This window comes from Oncorhynchus keta, chromosome 32 (assembly GCF_023373465.1).
Source record: "Oncorhynchus keta strain PuntledgeMale-10-30-2019 chromosome 32, Oket_V2, whole genome shotgun sequence".
NCBI lineage: Eukaryota > Metazoa > Chordata > Actinopteri > Salmoniformes > Salmonidae > Oncorhynchus > Oncorhynchus keta.
The window spans coordinates 35,213,430-35,225,537 of NC_068452.1; the positions used below are offsets into that span (position 1 = coordinate 35,213,430).

The window sequence follows — 12,108 nt, forward strand, 5'->3', positions numbered from 1 at the left end:
ACTGAAACGTGTCATGTTTGGAACAGTCCAGACTACAGGGGAAACATGCATAACAAGAGGACTGAAACGTGTCATGTTTGGAACAGTCCAGACTACAGGGGAAACATGCATAACAAGAGGACTGAAACGTGTCATGTTTGGAACAGTCCAGACTACAGGGGGAAACATGCATAACAAGAGGACTGAAACATGTCATGTTTGGAACAGTCCAGACTACAGGGGAAACATGCATAACAAGAGGACTGAAACGTGTCATGTTTGGAACAGTCCAGACTACAGGGGAAACATGCATAACAAGAGGACTGAAACGTGTCATGTTTGGAACAGTCCAGACTACAGGGGAAACATGCATAACAAGAGGACTGAAACGTGTCATGTTTGGAACAGTCCAGACTACAGGGGAAACATGCATAACAAGAGGACTGAAACGTGTCATGTTTGGAACAGTCCAGACTACAGGGGAAACATGCATAACAAGAGGACTGAAACGTGTCATGTTTGGAACAGTCCAGACTACAGGGGAAACATGCATAACAAGAGGACTGAAACGTGTCATGTTTGGAACAGTCCAGACTACAGGGGGAAACATGCATAACAAGAGGACTGAAACGTGTCATGTTTGGAACAGTCCAGACTACAGGGGAAACATGCATAACAAGAGGACTGAAACGTGTCATGTTTGGAACAGTCCAGACTACAGGGGGAAACATGCATAACAAGAGGACTGAAACGTGTCATGTTTGGAACAGTCCAGACTACAGGGGAAACATGCATAACAAGAGGACTGAAACGTGTCATGTTTGGAACAGTCCAGACTACAGGGGAAACATGCATAACAAGAGGACTGAAACGTGTCATGTTTGGAACAGTCCAGACTACAGGGGGAAACATGCATAACAAGAGGACTGAAACGTGTCATGTTTGGAACAGTCCAGACTACAGGGAAACATGCATAACAAGAGGACTGAAACGTGTCATGTTTGGAACAGTCCAGACTACAGGGGAAACATGCATAACAAGAGGACTGAAACGTGTCATGTTTGGAACAGTCCAGACTACAGGGAAACATGCATAACAAGAGGACTGAAACGTGTCAGAGGACTGAACTGACGTGTCATGTTTGGAACAGTCCAGACTACAGGGGAAACATGCATAACAAGAGGACTGAAACGTGTCATGTTTGGAACAGTCCAGACTACAGGGGAAACATGCATAACAAGAGGACTGAAACGTGTCATGTTTGGAACAGTCCAGACTACAGGGGAAACATGCATAACAAGAGGACTGAAACGTGTCATGTTTGGAACAGTCCAGACTACAGGGGGAAACATGCATAACAAGAGGACTGAAACGTGTCATGTTTGGAACAGTCCAGACTACAGGGGAAACATGCATAACAAGAGGACTGAAACGTGTCATGTTTGGAACAGTCCAGACTACAGGGGAAACATGCATAACAAGAGGACTGAAACGTGTCATGTTTGGAACAGTCCAGACTACGGGGGAAACATGCATAACAAGAGGACTGAAACGTGTCATGTTTGGAACAGTCCAGACTACAGGGAAACATGCATAACAAGAGGACTGAAACGTGTCATGTTTGGAACAGTCCAGACTACAGGGGAAACATGCATAACAAGAGGACTGAAACGTGTCATGTTTGGAACAGTCCAGACTACAGGGGAAACATGCATAACAAGAGGACTGAAACGTGTCATGTTTGGAACAGTCCAGACTACAGGGGAAACATGCATAACAAGAGGACTGAAACGTGTCATGTTTGGAACAGTCCAGACTACAGGGGAAACATGCATAACAAGAGGACTGAAACGTGTCATGTTTGGAACAGTCCAGACTACAGGGGAAACATGCATAACAAGAGGACTGAAACGTGTCATGTTTGGAACAGTCCAGACTACAGGGGAAACATGCATAACAAGAGGACTGAAACGTGTCATGTTTGGAACAGTCCAGACTACAGGGGAAACATGCATAACAAGAGGACTGAAACGTGTCATGTTTGGAACAGTCCAGACTACAGGGGAAACATGCATAACAAGAGGACTGAAACGTGTCATGTTTGGAACAGTCCAGACTACAGGGGAAACATGCATAACAAGAGGACTGAAACGTGTCATGTTTGGAACAGTCCAGACTACAGGGGAAACATGCATAACAAGAGGACTGAAACGTGTCATGTTTGGAACAGTCCAGACTACAGGGGAAACATGCATAACAAGAGGACTGAAACGTGTCATGTTTGGAACAGTCCAGACTACAGGGGAAACATGCATAACAAGAGGACTGAAACGTGTCATGTTTGGAACAGTCCAGACTACAGGGGAAACATGCATAACAAGAGGACTGAAACGTGTCATGTTTGGAACAGTCCAGACTACAGGGGAAACATGCATAACAAGAGGACTGAAACGTGTCATGTTTGGAACAGTCCAGACTACAGGGGAAACATGCATAACAAGAGGACTGAAACGTGTCATGTTTGGAACAGTCCAGACTACAGGGGAAACATGCATAACAAGAGGACTGAAACGTGTCATGTTTGGAACAGTCCAGACTACAGGGGAAACATGCATAACAAGAGGACTGAAACGTGTCATGTTTGGAACAGTCCAGACTACAGGGGAAACATGCATAACAAGAGGACTGAAACGTGTCATGTTTGGAACAGTCCAGACTACAGGGGAAACATGCATAACAAGAGGACTGAAACGTGTCATGTTTGGAACAGTCCAGACTACAGGGGAAACATGCATAACAAGAGGACTGAAACGTGTCATGTTTGGAACAGTCCAGACTACAGGGGAAACATGCATAACAAGAGGACTGAAACGTGTCATGTTTGGAACAGTCCAGACTACAGGGGAAACATGCATAACAAGAGGACTGAAACGTGTCATGTTTGGAACAGTCCAGACTACAGGGGAAACATGCATAACAAGAGGACTGAAACGTGTCATGTTTGGAACAGTCCAGACTACAGGGGAAACATGCATAACAAGAGGACTGAAACGTGTCATGTTTGGAACAGTCCAGACTACAGGGGAAACATGCATAACAAGAGGACTGAAACGTGTCATGTTTGGAACAGTCCAGACTACAGGGGAAACATGCATAACAAGAGGACTGAAACGTGTCATGTTTGGAACAGTCCAGACTACAGGGGAAACATGCATAACAAGAGGACTGAAACGTGTCATGTTTGGAACAGTCCAGACTACAGGGGAAACATGCATAACAAGAGGACTGAAACATGTCATGTTTGGAACAGTCCAGACTACAGGGGAAACATGCATAACAAGAGGACTGAAACGTGTCATGTTTGGAACAGTCCAGACTACAGGGGAAACATGCATAACAAGAGGACTGAAACGTGTCATGTTTGGAACAGTCCAGACTACAGGGGAAACATGCATAACAAGAGGACTGAAACGTGTCATGTTTGGAACAGTCCAGACTACAGGGGGAAACATGCATAACAAGAGGACTGAAACGTGTCATGTTTGGAACAGTCCAGACTACAGGGGGAAACATGCATAACAAGAGGACTGAAACGTGTCATGTTTGGAACAGTCCAGACTACAGGGGAAACATGCATAACAAGAGGACTGAAACGTGTCATGTTTGGAACAGTCCAGACTACAGGGGAAACATGCATAACAAGAGGACTGAAACGTGTCATGTTTGGAACAGTCCAGACTACAGGGGAAACATGCATAACAAGAGGACTGAAACGTGTCATGTTTGGAACAGTCCAGACTACAGGGGGAAACATGCATAACAAGAGGACTGAAACGTGTCATGTTTGGAACAGTCCAGACTACACGGGAAACATGCATAACAAGAGGACTGAAACGTGTCATGTTTGGAACAGTCCAGACTACAGAGGAAACATGCATAACAAGAGGACTGAAACGTGTCATGTTTGGAACAGTCCAGACTACAGGGGAAACATGCATAACAAGAGGACTGAAACGTGTCATGTTTGGAACAGTCCAGACTACAGGGGGAAACATGCATAACAAGAGGACTGAAACGTGTCATGTTTGGAACAGTCCAGACTACAGAGGAAACATGCATAACAAGAGGACTGAAACGTGTCATGTTTGGAACAGTCCAGACTACAGGGGAAACATGCATAACAAGAGGACTGAAACGTGTCATGTTTGGAACAGTCCAGACAACAGGGGGAAACATGCATAACAAGAGGACTGAAACGTGTCATGTTTGGAACAGTCCAGACTACAGGGGAAACATGCATAACAAGAGGACTGAAACGTGTCATGTTTGGAACAGTCCAGACTACAGGGGGAAACATGCATAACAAGAGGACTGAAACGTGTCATGTTTGGAACAGTCCAGACTACAGGGGAAACATGCATAACAAGAGGACTGAAACATGTCATGTTTGGACATTCAAAGAGTTTTAGCTTCCTGTGTTCCTCTACCCCATCCTATATGACCTCAAATTTCTCTCTCTTTGTTTCCTCCAGAATTGTAATGTCGGTGTTCTAAACATTACCCATTTCTCTACCCCCTACTCTTTCCCTTTCCACTGTCCTTCCCTACATCTGGTCTCTATCTCCCGGCTCCTGGCCAAGCGAAACTACCTTAAACCTAACCTTTACATCTCCTCCTTACCTATCCCTCTTGCTCCATAGTAAGTACTAACTGACCACTCTCCACCAAAACTCCTCACTCCCTCTCCACCAATACTCCTCACTCCCTCTCCACCAATACTCCTAACTCCCTCTCCACCAATACTCCTCACTCCCTCTCCACCAATACTCCTAACTACCTCTCCACTGATACTCCTCACTCCCTCTCCACCAATACTCCTAACTCCCTCTCCACCAATACTCCTCACTACCTCTCCACTGATACTCCTTACTACCTCTCCAACAATACTCCTAACTCCCTCTCCACCAATACTCCTCACTACCTCTCCACTGATACTCCTCACTACCTCTCCACCAATACTCCTAACTCCCTCTCCACCAATACTCCTCACTCCCTCTCCACCAATAGTCATAACTCCCTCTCCACCAATACTCCTATCTCCCTCTCCACCAATACTCCTCACTCCCTCTCCACCAATAGTCATAACTCCCTCTCCACCAATACTCCTAACTACCTCTCCACTGATACTCCTCACTCCCTCTCCACTGATACTCCTCACTCCCTCTCCACTGATACTCCTCACTACCTCTCCACTGATACTCCTCACTCCCTCTCCACTGATACTCCTCACTCCCTCTCCGCTGATACTCCTCACTCCCTCTCCACTGATACTCCTCACTCCCTCTCCACTGATACTCCTCACTCCCTCTCCACTGATACTCCTCACTCCCTCTCCACTGATACTCCTCACTCCCTCTCCGCTGATACTCCTCACTCCCTCCCCACTGATACCCTCACTCCCTCTCCACTGATACTCCTAACTACCTCTCCACTGATACTCCTCACTACCTCTCCACTGATACTCCTCACTCCCTCTCCACTGATACTCCTCACTACCTCTCCACTGATACTCCTCACTCCCTCTCCACTGATACTCCTCACTCGCTCTCCACCAATACTCCTAACTCCATCTCCACCAATACTCCTCACTACCTCTCCACTGATACTCCTCACTACCTCTCCACCAATACTCCTAACTCCCTCTCCACTGATACTCCTCACTACCTCTCCACTGATACTCCTCACTACCTCTCCACCAATACTCCTAACTCCCTCTCCACCAATACTCCTCACTCCCTCTCCACCAATACTCATAACTCCCTCTCCACCAATACTCCTAACTACCTCTCCACTGATACTCCTCACTCCCTCTCCACTGATACTCCTCACTACCTCTCCACTGATACTCCTCACTCCCTCTCCACTGATACTCCTCACTCCCTCTCCACTGATACTCCTCACTCCCTCTCCACTGATACCCCTCACTCCCTCTCCACTGATACTCCTAACTACCTCTCCACTGATACTCCTCACTACCTCTCCACTGATACTCCTCACTCCCTCTCCACTGATACTCCTCACTACCTCTCCACTGATACTCCTCACTACCTTTCCACTGATACTCCTCACTCCCTCTCCACTGATACTCCTCACTACCTCTCCACTGATACTCCTCACTCCCTCTCCACTGATACTCCTCACTACCTCCCCACTGATACTCCTCACTCCCTCTCCACTGATACTCCTCACTACCTCTCCACTGATACTCCTCACTCCCTCTCCACTGATACTCCTCACTCCCTCTCCACTGATACTCCTCACTACCTCTCCACTGATACTCCTCACTCCCTCTCCACTGATACTCCTCACTACCTCTCCACTGATACTCCTCACTCCCTCCCCACTGATACTCCTCACTCCCTCTCCACTGATACTCCTCACTACCTCTCCACTGATACTCCTCACTACCTCTCCACTGATACTCCTCACTACCTCTCCACTGATACTCCTCACTCCCTCTCCACTGATACTCCTCACTACCTCTCCACTGATACTCCTCACTCCCTCTCCACTGATACTCCTCACTACCTCTCCACCAATACTCCTCACTACCTCTCCACTGATACTCCTCACTCCCTCTCCACTGATACTCCTCACTCCCTCTCCACCGATACTCCTCACTCCCTCTCCACTGATACTCCTCACTACCTCTCCACTGATACTCCTCACTCCCTCTCCACTGATACTCCTCACTCCCTCTCCACTGATACTCCTCACTACCTCTCCACTGATACTCCTCACTCCCTCTCCACTGATACTCCTCACTCCCTCTCCGCTGATACTCCTCACTCCCTCTCCACTGATACTCCTCACTCCCTCTCCACTGATACTCCTCACTCCCTCTCCACTGATACTCCTCACTCCCTCTCCACTGATACTCCTCACTCCCTCTCCGCTGATACTCCTCACTCCCTCCCCACTGATACCCCTCACTCCCTCTCCACTGATACTCCTAACTACCTCTCCACTGATACTCCTCACTACCTCTCCACTGATACTCCTCACTCCCTCTCCACTGATACTCCTCACTACCTCTCCACTGATACTCCTCACTCCCTCTCCACTGATACTCCTCACTCGCTCTCCACCAATACTCCTAACTCCATCTCCACCAATACTCCTCACTACCTCTCCACTGATACTCCTCACTACCTCTCCACCAATACTCCTAACTCCCTCTCCACTGATACTCCTCACTACCTCTCCACTGATACTCCTCACTACCTCTCCACCAATACTCCTAACTCCCTCTCCACCAATACTCCTCACTCCCTCTCCACCAATAGTCATAACTCCCTCTCCACCAATACTCCTAACTACCTCTCCACTGATACTCCTCACTCCCTCTCCACTGATACTCCTCACTCCCTCTCCACTGATACTCCTCACTACCTCTCCACTGATACTCCTCACTCCCTCTCCACTGATACTCCTCACACCCTCTCCACTGATACTCCTCACTCCCTCTCCACTGATACCCCTCACTCCCTCTCCACTGATACTCCTAACTACCTCTCCACTGATACTCCTCACTACCTCTCCACTGATACTCCTCACTCCCTCTCCACTGATACTCCTCACTACCTCTCCACTGATACTCCTCACTACCTTTCCACTGATACTCCTCACTCCCTCTCCACTGATACTCCTCACTACCTCTCCACTGATACTCCTCACTCCCTCTCCACTGATACTCCTCACTACCTCCCCACTGATACTCCTCACTCCCTCTCCACTGATACTCCTCACTACCTCTCCACTGATACTCCTCACTCCCTCTCCACTGATACTCCTCACTCCCTCTCCACTGATACTCCTCACTACCTCTCCACTGATACTCCTCACTCCCTCTCCACTGATACTCCTCACTACCTCTCCACTGATACTCCTCACTCCCTCCCCACTGATACTCCTCACTCCCTCTCCACTGATACTCCTCACTACCTCTCCACTGATACTCCTCACTACCTCTCCACTGATACTCCTCACTACCTCTCCACTGATACTCCTCACTCCCTCTCCACTGATACTCCTCACTACCTCTCCACTGATACTCCTCACTCCCTCTCCACTGATACTCCTCACTACCTCTCCACTGATACTCCTCACTACCTCTCCACTGATACTCCTCACTCCCTCTCCACTGATACTCCTCACTACCTCTCCACTGATACTCCTCACTCCCTCTCCACTGATACTCCTCACTACCTCTCCACTGATACTCCTCACTACCTCTCCACCAATACTCCCTACTCCCTCTCCACCAATACTCCCTACTCCCTCTCCAATAATAAAGCCACTCTTATTTACCCCCCTTCCTCACCAGTCCTGTCTCTCCTCCCGTGGGTCGTCCAGTAGGACTCTGACCATGTAGAGGAGACAGCTCAATACTTTCAGAGAGAAGTTGAACAGCCTCACCCTCAGACCTGCAGCACATAAACCAACCACAGCAAGTCAACGACTTAATCAATAAAGTCAATGAATTAATTAATTAAACATAATACATTATCATCAATCAATGGCTGTGTTTACACAGGCAGCCCAATTCTGATCTTTTGCCACGAATTGGTCTTTTGAACAATCCGATCAGATCTTTTGCCAATAATTGGGTAAAAGATCAGAATTGGGCTGCCAGTGTAAACACAGATTTGAACGGATTATGTAATGACAGCCAGTCTATAGGACAATAACAACTCACTGGATCTTTGGTTTTTAATGAAGAACAGCTTGAGGCGCTCCTTGAAAGTGTTTTCATTCACATAGAATTCTACCTGCACCCTGAGAGAGGGAGGGATGGAGAGAGGGAGGGATGGAGAGAGGGAGGGATGGAGAGAGGGAGGGATGGATGGAGAATGACCAGTGAAGAGGAAGATGGGTAACAGGTGAATACCAAAGTTAAGGGAGGGGGGGTAGTGGAGATTAAGGGAGAGGTAGATAGATATGGGAAAATAAAAGGAAAGAAATGAGACAACAGAGAGCGAGAATGAAAAGAGGAGAGTGGAGTGAGAGAATAGAGGTGGAGAGAGAGAGACATAGAGAGAGGTGATAATGGTTATAGGAACAGCAGCAATAAGTTGGGAAATAAATAACAGTGTGGTTAGGTTATATTAAAGACGGGAGGAAATGATGTCGTTGTGTGTCTTCCCCAGTCAGTCAGCCTGCCATGGTAGCTACAGTCAGCCTCGTTATCTCTGCTGATTAAATATAGAGCAACAAATGACTTCCCTCTGGTCTGCTGAATATGAAGAGTCCATAATTACTGCTCTCTCCTCCCTCACCCCCCTCAGTCCCTACTGCCAGACAGACCACATAGTACACACACAGCCAACGCCTGAAATATACACCTCCATATACCATTAAGATCCTATATCGGTATATGGACACATACAGGAAGGAACTCAGTCACATGGGATAACATGCAAAACAAAGACAAGATCCATGGATACATGCATATGAACACACACACAAATATGCGCATGCACGCAGTCCAGCATGCACTCACACATACACACAGTCATCAAGAAATCTAATTTCCTGGTAGAGCCCCTCATGAGAGATTGGCCACTTCTTCTGTTCTTTCATCCTACAGAAAGTGGCGTAGAGGAAGGCAGCGCTGGATGACCCAGACACAGGATGAAAACAGAGGCCCAGCACACACAGGTGCTCTGCCTCATGTACACAGATGAAACTGAAAGGTCACAATCTAATCTCCTTACTGGTGGGGGTCTTCACAGGGTTTTAATACTGTAGATGAAAACCAGGACCCCACATAGTGGTCCCTCACTCACACACACACACACACACCCCGTTAGCAACCATACACTCTTAGCACATAGGGAATGTTGCTCTTTGTTGCTATGGTGATGGAGCATCTTTCTTTCGGTCAATATTTCTCTCAGACACGCGCGTTTGCACACATACACTGCAGATCTGTCAGCCAACTCTTTGTATACATGAACATGCTGGATAAAATGCTAAAAAAAACACCAAGGAGAGTAAACTGCACCATTGGGTAAGAAACGTATTTGCAACCGAATGCAGTGAGAAAACGTTACACAATGCACTTGCCATTGAAGTGGCAGTAGGGAGGCTAAAGAGATGGATTACTCCTATCTGCAGGCCATCAGACTGTTAAACAGCCACCACTAACATTGAGTGGCTGCTGCCAACACACTGTCATTGACACTGACTCAACTCCAGCCACTTTAATAATGGGAATTGATGGGAAATGATGTAAATATATCACTATCCACTTTAAACAATGCTACCTTATATAATGTTACTTACCCTACATTATTCATCTCATATGCATACGTATATACTGTACTCTATATCATCGACTGCATCCTTATGTAATACATGTATCACTAGCCACTTTAACTATGCCACTTTGTTTACTTTGTCTACATACTCATCTCATATGTATATACTGTACTCGATACCATCTACTGTATGCTGCCCTGTACCATCACTCATTCATATATCCTTATGTACATATTCTTTATCCCCTTATTGTTAGTTAGATTACTTGTTGGTTATCACTGCATTGTCGGAACTAGAAGCACAAGCATTTCGCTACACTCGCATTAACATCTGCTAACCATGTGTATGTGACAAATAAAATTTGATTTGATTTTTTGATTTGGAACCATTACCATTAAACACACATGTCCCATAACATATTTACTGTAGGCTCTACCCTTCATTAACATCTGGCCTTAAAGTACACATTGCCTGCTATACCACAATATATGTAAATAGGTAACAGAGTCATAACAGTTAAAGAATACGGCTGATCTGGGAACAGTGTGTGTCGCACTTTAAATGATTGAATGACCCTCATTATCACTAGATACAGAGCTAAAGCCATGGTACATTAGTCAGGCTGGGGTTTAGATGGTATGGTATTGTGGCAGTGGATTTGAAATGGGTTCGTATTAATTCCGACATTAGCACTGATAAGATCAAAGCATTAGCTCTAGAAAATGTTCCAATTTGTAATGGAAAAGTCCTCTACATAGTCAGCACTATGAAGCACAATCTGGAACTTTCTGTACAGCATCAACCTCTAAATTAAATTTAGATAAACAAAGTAAAAATGGTGAATGCTCTGCTTTCTGGCACCTGTCCCTGTTTTCCACACATGAATCTGTTTTACTTACAACTAAACGATATCAGGCTCTTCCTCCTACCTTCCCTCTCCCATCCCATCCCGCTCCTCCTTCTACCTTCCCTCTCCCATCCCCCTCCTCCTTCTACCTTCCCTCTCCCATCCCCCTCCTCCTCCTATCTTCCCTTTCCCATCCTCCTCCTCCTATCTTCCCTCTCCCATCCCCCTCCTCCTACCTTCCCTCTCCCATCCCCCTCATCCTACCTTCCCTCTCCCATCCTCCTCCTCCTAGCTTCCCTCTCCCATCCTCCTCCTCCTACCTTCTCTCTCCCATCCCCCTCCTCCTCCTATCTTCCCTCTCCCATCCTCCTCCTCCTATCTTCCCTCTCCCATCCCCCTCCTCCTACCTTCCCTCTCCCATCCCCCTCATCCTACATTCCCTCTCCCATCCTCCTCCTACCTTCCCTCTCCCATCCCCCTCCTCCTCCTACCTTCCCTCTTCCATCCCCCTCCTCCTCCTATCTTCCCTCTCCCATCCCCTCCTCCTTCTATCTTCCCTCTCCCATCCTCCTTCTCCTCCTATCTTCCCTCTCCCATCCTCCTCCTCCTCCTATCTTCGCTCTCCCATCCTCCTCCTCCTCCTATCTTCCCTCTCCCATCCTCCTCCTCCTATCTTCCATCTCCTTTCCCCCTCTTCCTCCTACCTTCCCTCTCCCATCCTCCTCCTCCTATCTTCCCTCTCCCATCCCCCTCCTCCTACCTTCCCTCTCCCATCCTCCTCCTACCTTCCCTCTCCCATCCCCCTCCTCCTCCTACCTTCCCTCTTCCATCCCCCTCCTCCTCCTACCTTCCCTCTTCCATCCCCCTCCTCCTCCTATCTTCCCTCTCCCATCCCCTCCTCCTTCTATCTTCCCTCTCCCATCCTCCTATCTTCCCTCTCCCATCCTCCTTCTCCTCCT

At 47.3% G+C, this 12,108-nt stretch overlaps 1 pseudogene across 1 annotated transcript in view; it reads right to left on the reverse strand.

Annotated features, from left to right (window-relative positions):
• LOC118374468 (potassium channel subfamily T member 2-like) overlaps positions 1–12,108 on the reverse strand; it is a 104,871-nt pseudogene that overhangs the window by 52,058 nt on the left and 40,705 nt on the right. Inside the window, exons 2-3 of the transcript XR_008088832.1 lie at positions 8,738–8,817; positions 8,363–8,465 (exon numbers count right to left, since the gene is read on the reverse strand). The product of XR_008088832.1 is annotated as a potassium channel subfamily T member 2-like (transcript). The remainder of the gene's footprint in view (positions 1–8,362; positions 8,466–8,737; positions 8,818–12,108) is intronic.